The sequence below is a fragment of the Chrysochloris asiatica genome, unplaced genomic scaffold (assembly GCF_000296735.1).
Source record: "Chrysochloris asiatica unplaced genomic scaffold, ChrAsi1.0 scaffold00018, whole genome shotgun sequence".
Taxonomy (NCBI): domain Eukaryota; kingdom Metazoa; phylum Chordata; class Mammalia; order Afrosoricida; family Chrysochloridae; genus Chrysochloris; species Chrysochloris asiatica.
This window is the reverse complement of record NW_006408536.1, coordinates 22,320,517-22,331,537: the sequence shown is the minus strand read 5'-3', so window position 1 is coordinate 22,331,537 and position 11,021 is coordinate 22,320,517.

The window sequence follows — 11,021 nt, the reverse complement described above, 5'->3', positions numbered from 1 at the left end:
TGACAAACACAACATAAGTCAACAGTTCAGTAAATTTTTTACCTAATGTCCGTCAAATTTTTGTATTAGTACATAGTGTATAGTGAAACTTTCTATGCATAACAATACTAAAGAAACACTTCCAGCTACACTAAGATATCTTTAAAATAATACATTGATAATAATGATGATTTTTATGCATATCTCAAAGTAGAACCAGTTTGTTAGGGAAACATTTGTATGTATCTTGTATTTTTAAAGCGTAGTGGTTATGAATCGGGCTGCGAGCCGCAAGGTCAGCAGTTCGAAACTACCAGCTGTTCCGCAGGAGAAAGATGAGGCTCTCTGCTCCCGTAAAGATTTAAAGCCTCGGAAACCCTGTACAGGGTCACTATGAATTGGAACCGAGTCCACGGCACATAACAACAACAACAACAAAAACAACAATATTTTAGAGTTCATTCTTAACTACACCTTGTACGTAAGTCAGAGGTCCATAACCCAGGCAGGCACTCTCTGTAGTTTGTTTTAGAGCCTGCCTCACAAATTAAATTCTTGCTTTGTACCATACCGTAGATCAATGCTTCCCTAACTTCAGTGTGCACACATACCTCCTTAGGGATCATGTTAAAATTCAGAAGGCTGGGGTGGAGCCTGAGATTCTGTTTGTTAGACCAACTCCCAAATAATATCCAAATCGCTAGTCAGGGACTACATACAGTCTGAGTAACAGACTGTTACCACAGAGTTGTTAATTCTTTTCTAAATGTCTTAGAACATAAAAAAAATTGGGGGAGGTTAAGAAACAGAAAGTGACAAGGCAATGAAGGGAAAACAGGAAGGTCTGGAGTTTTAGACACTATCTAATTGGTCCAATAAGTGAACAACAAATCATTTGCTACTTCCAGACAAAATGCTCCAAATCAGAGGTGTGGTGATGTTATGGGCCTGCAAGGCTAATCTCTTCAACTTTGTACAATAAGAAAATAGAAATAGTGGCAATGAGCAGCGAAACTTCTGGAGATCCATTCCATTTTAGTTCCCGGTTGGATCGAGTTTCGCTCTCATGATTCCTCAGGTAATGAGAAAAACCTCCTGAAGTGTGACATCAATGGCCTTCAGGAGGCATCAGTGTTTAACGGGTAAACAAATTCCTTTACCTCAAGGTTGTTGGGAAGAAAGGGAGCATTTCAAATAAGCAGTAATGGGAATAACAAGGTGAGGCAGAATTTTCCATTTTATATGGGTCAGTAGAGAAAGTATTCAAGTCTGTGTAAAATCATTGAAACATTCTAAGGCGTGAGGGTGTTAGGTTGACTTGATGCTTAGAAGGTGTTAGAAAGACTCCTTGTTTTCCTTGGAAGGGTGGGGGAGGGAAAATTGGAGCCTCAGCCTGCGTCAATAAAGGTGTTGAACAAAACCAAACTGGCCAGCATGGAGTCGATAAGAAATCCCAGTGATCCTTTAGGACAAAGTATAATTTCTCCATGGAAAGTCCGAGGCTGTCATCCTTATGGAAGGATGAGCTGGGGGATTTGAACTCTCAACTTTGGTTAGTAGATGAGTCTTAACCACATTCCACTAGGACTCCTTAAAGGTGTTGAATGTTGTTGTTAAATGCCATCAAGTCAGTTCTGACTCATAGTGACCCTGTACAGGGTTTCCAAGGAGTAGCTGGTAAGTTTGAACCACCAACCTTGTGGTTAGCAGTCCAGTGTTTATCCTATGGAGACATACCATGACTTCACGGTGTTGAACGCTCTGGTATAATAAAATGAGTGCCAGGTACTCAGAATGTCTAAGTTTTCAATGCCAGTGGATCTTGAGTAACAGCTTTCTGAATAAGTTTCCTCCATGAGAAAATTCACTGAGATGAGCATTTTCCATAGTGTGACAGTCTGATACAGTTACCATTAGAAAATGCTGCCCTTGAGACAAGCAAATCTAGAAAAAAGCTTTAATGATGGGCAAGCATCTTGGATCCTTCAAGTGGAGTCTCCGGGAATACAGAGAGCAACATTTCCCAAATTTACTCCTCACAGGATTAGTGTGCTCTGGCATTAACTCAGGGAGGTGTGGATTCTTGTTAAGGCTAACCCCAAAGACCCAAACTTGTTGCTGTCAAATTAATTCTGACTCACAGAGCCGCCACCTGTTATAGAGTACAACTGTTCCATAGGGTTTTCTTGTTGGTCATTTTTACTGAAGCAACTTGCCAGGCCTTATTTCCAAGGCCTGGGTGGGTGGTTTCTAACCAGCAACCTTTGGGTTAACAGCCAATCACTGGGGGACTTTCTTTTCGAGGCTACTCCCTTTACCTCGTCCTATTACCAAAGTTAAGGAGCTCTGGTAGCATAGTGGTTACGAATCAGGCTGCAAACCGCAAGGTCAACAGTTCGAAACTACCAGCTGCTCCGTGGGAGAAAGATGAGGCTTTCTGCTCCTGTAAAGATTTATAGCCTCAGAAACCCTGTTTAGGGTCTCTGTGTCAGAACTGACTCGGCAGCACTTAACTATAACAACAACATTACCAAAGTTAACTGGAGAATATCCAGAAATCAACTGACGTTAAAAAAAGGGTTTTTTAAGAAAGTCGGATTTTTTTTTAACTTGTGGCTGTTTAACTTAATAAAATATTTTTTATAAAAGCATTTGATTCCATTTCAAAGTAAACACAGTTCTATTATAGAATTTGACTTGAAGGATAGAGATGAGCACAAAAAATTTCCTATTATTAAAGAATCATGACTATTAGTGTTTTCACAGAGAGCTTTCAGAACATCAAAGTATTTCCTATTCTGTTGATTTCTTTCTCATTCTTAAGCCAAGATTTTTAACTCTAATTTATCAGGTCTCATGTTCCAGTTTGGCCATGTCACTTACAAATTTGGCCCATTCTTTGGTTTAATTTTTTATTGTGAATTGAGTGAAAGTTTACATGGCAAATCAGTAGTTTTACATCCAACAAATCATACTTTGTTTCATTGCAATGATTCCAATCTCCTCCATGGACTATCATTTACCAGTATTTACCTATTCCCCTTTTTCTCTCTTTTTTTTAAGTTTTTATTGTGAATTGAGTGATAGTTTACATGGGAGAATATCGGTTTTACACTCATCATTTCATTGCAATGATTACAGTCTCCTCCGTGCATCATCATTCAACAGTATTTGCTTCTATTCCCTCAGTTTCTTTTTGTTTGTTTGTTTGTTTGTTTTATTGGTATGTACACAAAAACACTCAGGAATATATAATAATTAAAACAACCAAAGGGCATATTCTGCAAGACTGCCTCCTGGCCACCAGCACCTGTTGGCCCATTCTTTTACAAGGATCTTAACACATGCAGAGTTCTCCAGTAAAGGTGGAATTCTAAGGCATAAAAATATCCTCAAAATGAAAAGTAGAAAGAAAAGGAAAGGTAGTAATAAACAGTACAGTCAAGAATTTAGCTTCATCATTATGTGCAGATACTTTATTCTTATTACACCATTCTAATACTGAATTCTCATTATACCCAAATTTTCCATGACAGAGGTATCAAATTTATTGGAGTCCTGGTGTAGTAGCGCTGTGGGATAATGCACTTGACTGGGAGCTCGGTTTGAACTGCAAGGTTGGTGATTCAAACTCATCATTCACTCCTCGGAAACCCTATACGGGGTCACTATGAGTCGGAATTGACTCGATGGCACTTGACAACAACAACATCCTGATGTGGTGTTGTAGGTTAATGTGCTGGACTGCAAAGTTGGTTTGAACTGCAGATCGGTGGTTCAAGCTCACCACTGCTTCTTGGAAACCTTATACAGGGTCACTATAAGTCGGGACTGACTCGACAGCACTTAACAACAACAACAACCATGTTCCAAACATGATTTATTATGACTTCTTATTTAAGTATCTTAAAATTGACTCTAAGAATTAACTCATTGGCTTGAAGATATTGAAAACCCATAGCATCTGAAATACCTTGGTAGGTAAGAGATGATGACCTTCCTTATAGATGCCACAGAATAACAGGAGGAATGATTATACCTGAGTGTTGGGTGCTTTGATTGAGAAGGCCAGAACAAATTCTAGGAGACTTGTTTCCAACTCTGCCTAGAGAAATGATGGACACACACAGTGACCTCGGTTGTTGCCTTCCAACGTATGTGAATCATTCCAATAGAAAAAACAAGTTATTCAAAAATGAAATCGTGTCTTAAAACTGTGCAGTCGTTATATTATTGGGAAAGCCATACGACTAATATTTAAGAGACAAATTACAGGTTTTTGACTAGAGAGTTTTATTGACTTTTTATGATTAAGGGATAAAGAGAAGACTGTGCAATTCTAGTCTTCCCTTGCCAGCTGCTGGTATTTTGATTGTAAATATGAAAATATAGTTCCCTGTAGCACTCTTCAAAAAAAAAAAATAAATAAATAAAATAACAGTGCTGTAAGAATCCGAGGCGGTAATTGTTCAGATAGTTTGCCATCAGCTGAGACCCCCAAATAGCTTAAGGACAAATGGTCAAGCTCTTATCTTAAGAACTTTTCTTTTTAATAATTGATGTGTAGTATGTGTTGCTGCCACTGTTCCCCCATTAATTACTTTTCTTTCTGATCAAACACATTAATGAAAAGAGACCTAATAAATCATGTGGAAAACCAGTAAAGCACTTAATTAACATGTGTTGCCCTGATTGATGATGATAGAAAACCATAGCAATTTACTATGTGGGCTCACAAGGGCACCTTCAACCAATGTGATATCTTAAATAATCATAAGGCTGAGCGCGTAATAGGTGAACTCTAAAGGAGCTCTGGTAGTGTAGTGGTTACAAATCGGGCTGCGAACTGCAAGGTCAGCAGTTTGAAACTACCAGCTGTTCCGTGGGAGAAAATGAGGCTTTCTACTCCCGTAAAGATTTACAGCCTCAGAAACCCTGTACAGGGTCGCTATGAGTTGGAACTGACTCCACGGCACATAGCAACAACAACATTGTCATTTCAAACCTAACTGTGACTAATGTAGATCACAGTGATTACAGTCCTCTTGCTTCTCTGTGACTTAGAGGCTCAGTGCTCTTGGTTTGGGACATGTAAACAGTATGTGAGAAATGTCAACAGATGAGGAGCTCTGAACTGGCTCAACGACACTTAACAACAATAACAACAATGAAAGAGTAGATTCCGACTCATAGTGACGTTGTATAGTGTTTCCAAGGAGTTGATGGTGAGTGTGAACCACTGACCTTGCAGTTCAAACTGACCTTGTGGTCCAGTACGTTATCCTACAGCGCCACACCAGGACTCCTGTATAGGGTTTCTGGGGCTTTAAATCTTTGCCAGAGCAGAAAGCCTCATCTTTCTCCCGTGTAGTGACTGGTGGGCTCTAACTGTGAACCTTGTAGATCGCAGTCCAGTGTTTATCATATTCTCTAGATAGAAATACAGAATATTAATGTTGATTGGATGAGAACGATTGATGGGGGTTGAAGGTAGGGATTCCTTTGACTTCTTTATCTTGCATTCCAACTTTGTTGTGACTTGGTTATGCTGTTTTTAAAAGAGACACACTGAAAACCAACAAATGAATCCTGCTTCTCTTCACCTCCTCATTGACGGGCAGGTCCTACCTCACCTAACCTGAGGTTTACCCAAAATGGATAGCCAGATCAGCTCCACCATTCAAACAGGTAAACTATAAACCATCAGTTTTGGGTTCTGCAACCAAGTTTGTTGCTGACTGAATGCTGCCCTCCCTCAAATAAAGGTCCCTGACTGAGCAGTCTGTTGCTGAAGCCATTCATGAAGACTTTCATCATCCCCTGCTTCTAGAATTTTTTCCAGGACCATTGGGGATGGCAAGATGGGGAAACCTTTGACAACTCTCCATGGTGTCTTCTTTATGGCTGCTAGGTGTCTTTGGTCAAATGAACCAAACAGATATTATTTTGAATTCACAGAGATTCAGACAAAGAAGGGGACAGATTTATTCTCTGTCCCATCGTATCTGGAACTTGAGGTCTTTTAGATCAGGTGCATTGTGTGTGTATTAGAAGACATTGAAGAAAAGATGTTATAACATCTGTAGTCTGGATAGCTCAACTCATGTGCAAGAACATGGAAAGCTAAGAGTTGACAGCTAAAGTCGATCAGGGGATCCCAAAGAACACTCATGAGTAGAAGAGAGTCTCTCGGTTCATAGAGAAAGGCTGAGAACATGCGATGAATTTTAGAGTTAAAAAAAAATAAGTTCTAACTGGTGAAAGAATCATATAAGGAATGAAAACAGGAGCAATAGAGAAATTGTAGAAGATATTGGGGGGAGAGGGGTAGAATTACCTGTCCAAGTTTAACCCTTTTCTTTCCAAGAGTTTCCAAAGGAATAATTGGAAGATTTTTTCTTTGCCATGGTATATGCATCTAATTTTATTAAAAAGTTAACGGAAAGAAAATATTGGCCCTACTGTCATATAGGGAGTCCTGGGGTGTGGTGCTGTGGGTTAATGTGCCAGACTGCAAAGCTGTTTGAACTGCAACGTTGGCAGTTCAAGCTCACGAGCTGCTCCTTGGAAGCCCTATCCAGAGTCCTTTGAGGAAACCCTATACAGGTCGCCTCCTTCGCACCAATATCTTCTCCAATTTCTCTACTGCTCCTGTTTTCATATGAGTCGGAATTGACTTGACAGCACTTACCAATAACAACAACAACTGTCAAATAGAGTGCAAGGGATTTGGTGTAAAGAACAATGAAGGTCTAGGTCAAAAGCAATCCAGGTCAGCCTCTAATAAATTGGCATGCTTACAAATTAAGATCCCATTACTGTAGGTGTTCTTAGTCTTTGGAGGAGATGGTGAGGACCAGAATTCCTTTAGGAATCTGAACCAAGAGGTTGACACCTTTTCACAGGCTAAGACAGACACGTTCATTCAGGTGAATTGTTGCCTTTGATTCAGTGGTCCTGGAGCCCTAGAAGCACTGTAATTGCTGATTGCGCTCAGTCTGCAACTACTCCAGGTGTCCTCTCTTCCCCAAAAGGACTCTAAGGACCTGGGCTGTGGGCACCTGTGCATCTGTCGTCTTCTATGCACTCAGGTCATCTCTCATTCAGCAGTTGTGGGCTCCGCTTTAGAAATTATAAGCTGGCCTGTTTGGGCCTTTGTTGCTGCACATGGGAGACAATTGAATATAATTTTCCTATTTCTGTGAGCAATGCAGGTATTTGTTAATATCATGAAAGAAAACTCCTTCAGAATTTAAAAGGAAAAAAAAATTAGATTCCAAATTCAAAATGCAGAAGAGTGATTCTAGTGCCTTTCCTTTTCATCTGCTGGTGTAACACAGAGTAGAGGGTTGGGATTTTCTTAATAAAAATGACCCCAAAGGAATCATTACATCTAAGAGATCTTGTGAGTGTGAAATCACTAGCCTGATTGAAAATGTCAGTCTTGAACTTTTACTGTTCTGTGTAGTTCCTACCTGTATTGGACGAGTCTGAGCTTATCCTTGGTGGTGGTGGTGGTGGGGGTGGTGATGTGCCCTGAGTCGGTTCCAACTCATAGCGACCCTGCATGGGGTTTCTGAGGCTGTAAATCTTTACAGGAACAGAAAGCCTCATCTTTCACCTGCAGATCGGCTGGTAGTTTCGAACTGCTGACCTTGAGGTTAGCAGCCCAACTCGTAACCACTACGCTACTAGAGCTCCTTAACCATCACATTATGGGTGAGTTAATTAAATGTTTAACCAAATATAGGAGGGTAGTTTTTAAATTGATAATTTTGTATGACCTGCAAATGATGTTATATCCAAATGGCCCTTGACAGATATAAGGTCTCCCACCCTTGTTGTATTGGGTTTCCAAGAAGCAGCTGGTGGGTTTGAACTGCCAACCTCATGGTCAAATATGTATCCCTACAGCACCACACCAGGACTACTTTATAGAGAGTCAGCAAAATAAAGAAAAAGAGGAAGACCTTCAACAATGGGCATGGATGTGGGAATGATTGTGGGGATGGTGTTTTCTTCGAATCTATTGGATGGCGCCTAACAACTACAACCATCTTGTTTGGGCTCAGTTGGGTGGTTTTACTGTGCTGACCTATGCTCAGCCGACATCACCTGGGCTTGCGTTTGCATGTAAAACAGGGGTTATTGAGAGTAGCAAGAAGGCAAAACTCAATGTATGAGCCCTTTTCAATGCTCTGCTTACATCCTATCTCCTGATGTACTGTTGTCCAAATAAAGTCATCTAGGAAGTCCAGAGTCACTGCAGAAGGGCAGTAGTACCAAAGACTGCAGGTACCGGAGACCAGTTCGTAACCCTTTTTGCAAGATACCATAAAGTCATGGCACTGGCCGGAGACAACAGCAGCCTGAAGAAAAGGGCATCTTTTTCTACCATTTGTTGTTGTTGTTGTTAAGTGCTGTTGAGTTGATTCCCACCCATAGTGACCCTGTATAGGGTTTCTAAGGAACGGCTGATGAGCTTGAACCACCCACCTTGCAGTTCAAATGACTTTGCAGTCTAAAGCATTAGCCCGCAGCACCACACCAGGACTCCATTGTTGTTGTTGTTAAGTGCCATTGAGTCGATTCTGACCCATAGCGACGCTGTATAGGGTTTCCAAGGAGCAGCTGGTGAGCCTGAACTGCTGACCTTGCAGTTCAAACGGCTTTGCTGTATGGCACATTAACCCATAGTGTCACACCAGAACTCTGAGGACTCCATTAGGTGTGGCTTTTTTCCCGAATTAATTTGCTCCGAATGGGTACCTTTTGCTACTTCTCAGAAAGACACTATATGTGCTAGCAGAGACTCTGATCACCCCTATATATGTTTTGTCTTATCAACTAGATTATAAATAGCAAATGAAACCCGCAGGGACATTTTACTCTTTGCCTGTTAGGCAGACTTTCCAAATCAGGCTGGTCCAACAATAAAAACTGCTTCTTAAAATGTCCAAGGTTCCTTGAGGGAAGACTTCATGTCCAATTTGACTTTGGAAACTCCACAGCCTTTGGCGTAGCCTGTAATTTGGGCTCAAAAATATTTCATCTGACTTGTTAAATATTGTTTCTAAGGTAGAGACCAGTTATAGTCTCTACCTTAGAAACATGTGGTTCATTGCAGGTCTTAAAACTGTTCATTCAGTTTGACTCCCTGCTGAGAATGTGTCTTTCCATCCCAGATATACGAGTCAGACTCTGCATTGTAACAAGGTCCCCAGGGTCCATAAGAAAATTACCTGGGGATCCCCAGGTCTTGTATAACTGTAGATTCTAATTCAGTCTGTCTGGGCTGGAAAGGCAAGTTCTCAGTAGGAGGATCACACTGGGATGAACCTGTTGGAAGCTCTGGTTCAAAGTGGAGTTACTGACCACCTGAATCAGAATCTCCTGGGGGCCTGGAAATGCAGAAAATGCAGATTCCTGGGTCCTACTTTGGGTGTAGTGTATCAGAATTTCTGTTTGGGGCCTGGAAATTTGTCTCTATTACACCCAAGTACTTTTCATGTATGCTTAAAATCACTACCTTAGAGACACACATGTGAAAGCTGAATCGTGAATAGGGTAGACCATAGAAGAATTGATGCATTTGCGTTACGGTGTTGGAGGAGAATATTTAAAGTACCATGGACTACCAGAAGAGCAAAGCAATCTGTGTTGGAAGAAGTACAACCAGAATGCTCCTTGGAAGCCAGGACGGCCAGAATTTGTTTCTCATACTTCCGACATATTATCAGGATATACCAGTCCCTGGAGAAGGATATCATGTTTGGTAAGGTTAAAGGTCAGATAAAAAGAGGAAGACCCCGAAGGAGATGTGTTGGCCCAGTGGCAGCAGCAATGAACTCAAATGTAGCAATGAGTGTGAGGTTGGCACAGGACTGGGAGTGTTTCGTTTTGTTGTGTATAATAAGGTAGCTACGATTCACTACAGACTCGATAACACCTTACAACAACATCAACAGCATCTTACAGAAGTGATTTTTTACAATTTTTGCAAGGTAATAAGTAATTTGCGCATCCCAATCTCTCTCTCTCTCTCACACACATAAAGACAAATGACTGCCAACAAGATACTTGAGGAGAAATACCCTCACTATGTAAAATAAAAGGAGCCCTGGTTGCATAGTGGATTACGGGCTGGGTTGCTAACTGCAAGATCAGCAGTTCGAATCTACCAGTCACTCCTCAGGAGAAAGATGAGGCTGTATGCTCCTATAAAGATTTACAGCTTCAGAAACCCTATACAGGGTTGTTATGAGTCAGAACTGACTCAATAGCATACAACCACAACCACCGATGTAAAATAAAACTGGAAAGGAACCCTGTTGCCATTGAGTTGATGCTGAGTCTGGTGATCTCATATGTTACCGAGTGGAAGTGCTCCATAGGGTTTTCCCCCCTAAAGTTTTATTTTGTTGTTGTTGAGAATATACAAAGCAAAACAAACACCAATCCAACAGTTCTATATGCATAATTTAGTGACATTGATTACACTCTTAGCGTTGGGCAAACATTCTCACTCTCCTTTTCAGAGCTGTTCCTCTCTCATTAACATAAATTTATTGGCTGCTAAGGTTCATATCTAATCTTTCTCATAGTTGTCACTTTGATTTCATATAGATTGTTCTTCAAAGATCATAATGCTCAAGGCATACAATTTTTACTAATTAAATTAAATCATTCTTTGGTTATAAGAAGACTTCAGGGGATATTTTCAGTTTAAGGTTTAAAGATTATCCCAGAAGTATAGATACATGGACTCCTGATGTGGCACTGTAGAATAAGCACTGGACTTCTAACCACAAGGTCAGAAGTTCAACCCCATCCACTGCTCTTCAGAAACCCTACACTAAACCCTAACAGGAAAGACCAACTCTGTGGCACTTAACAACAACAAACAACATAGATTCAGGGGTTCATCTTCCCTGAATAGCTCCACAAAGTGTAGAGGCCATAAGAATTTGAAACTTGTTCTGCATCTCCTCCCCCCTTTTTAAATGTTTTATTGTGAATTATGTAATAATTTACATGGGAGA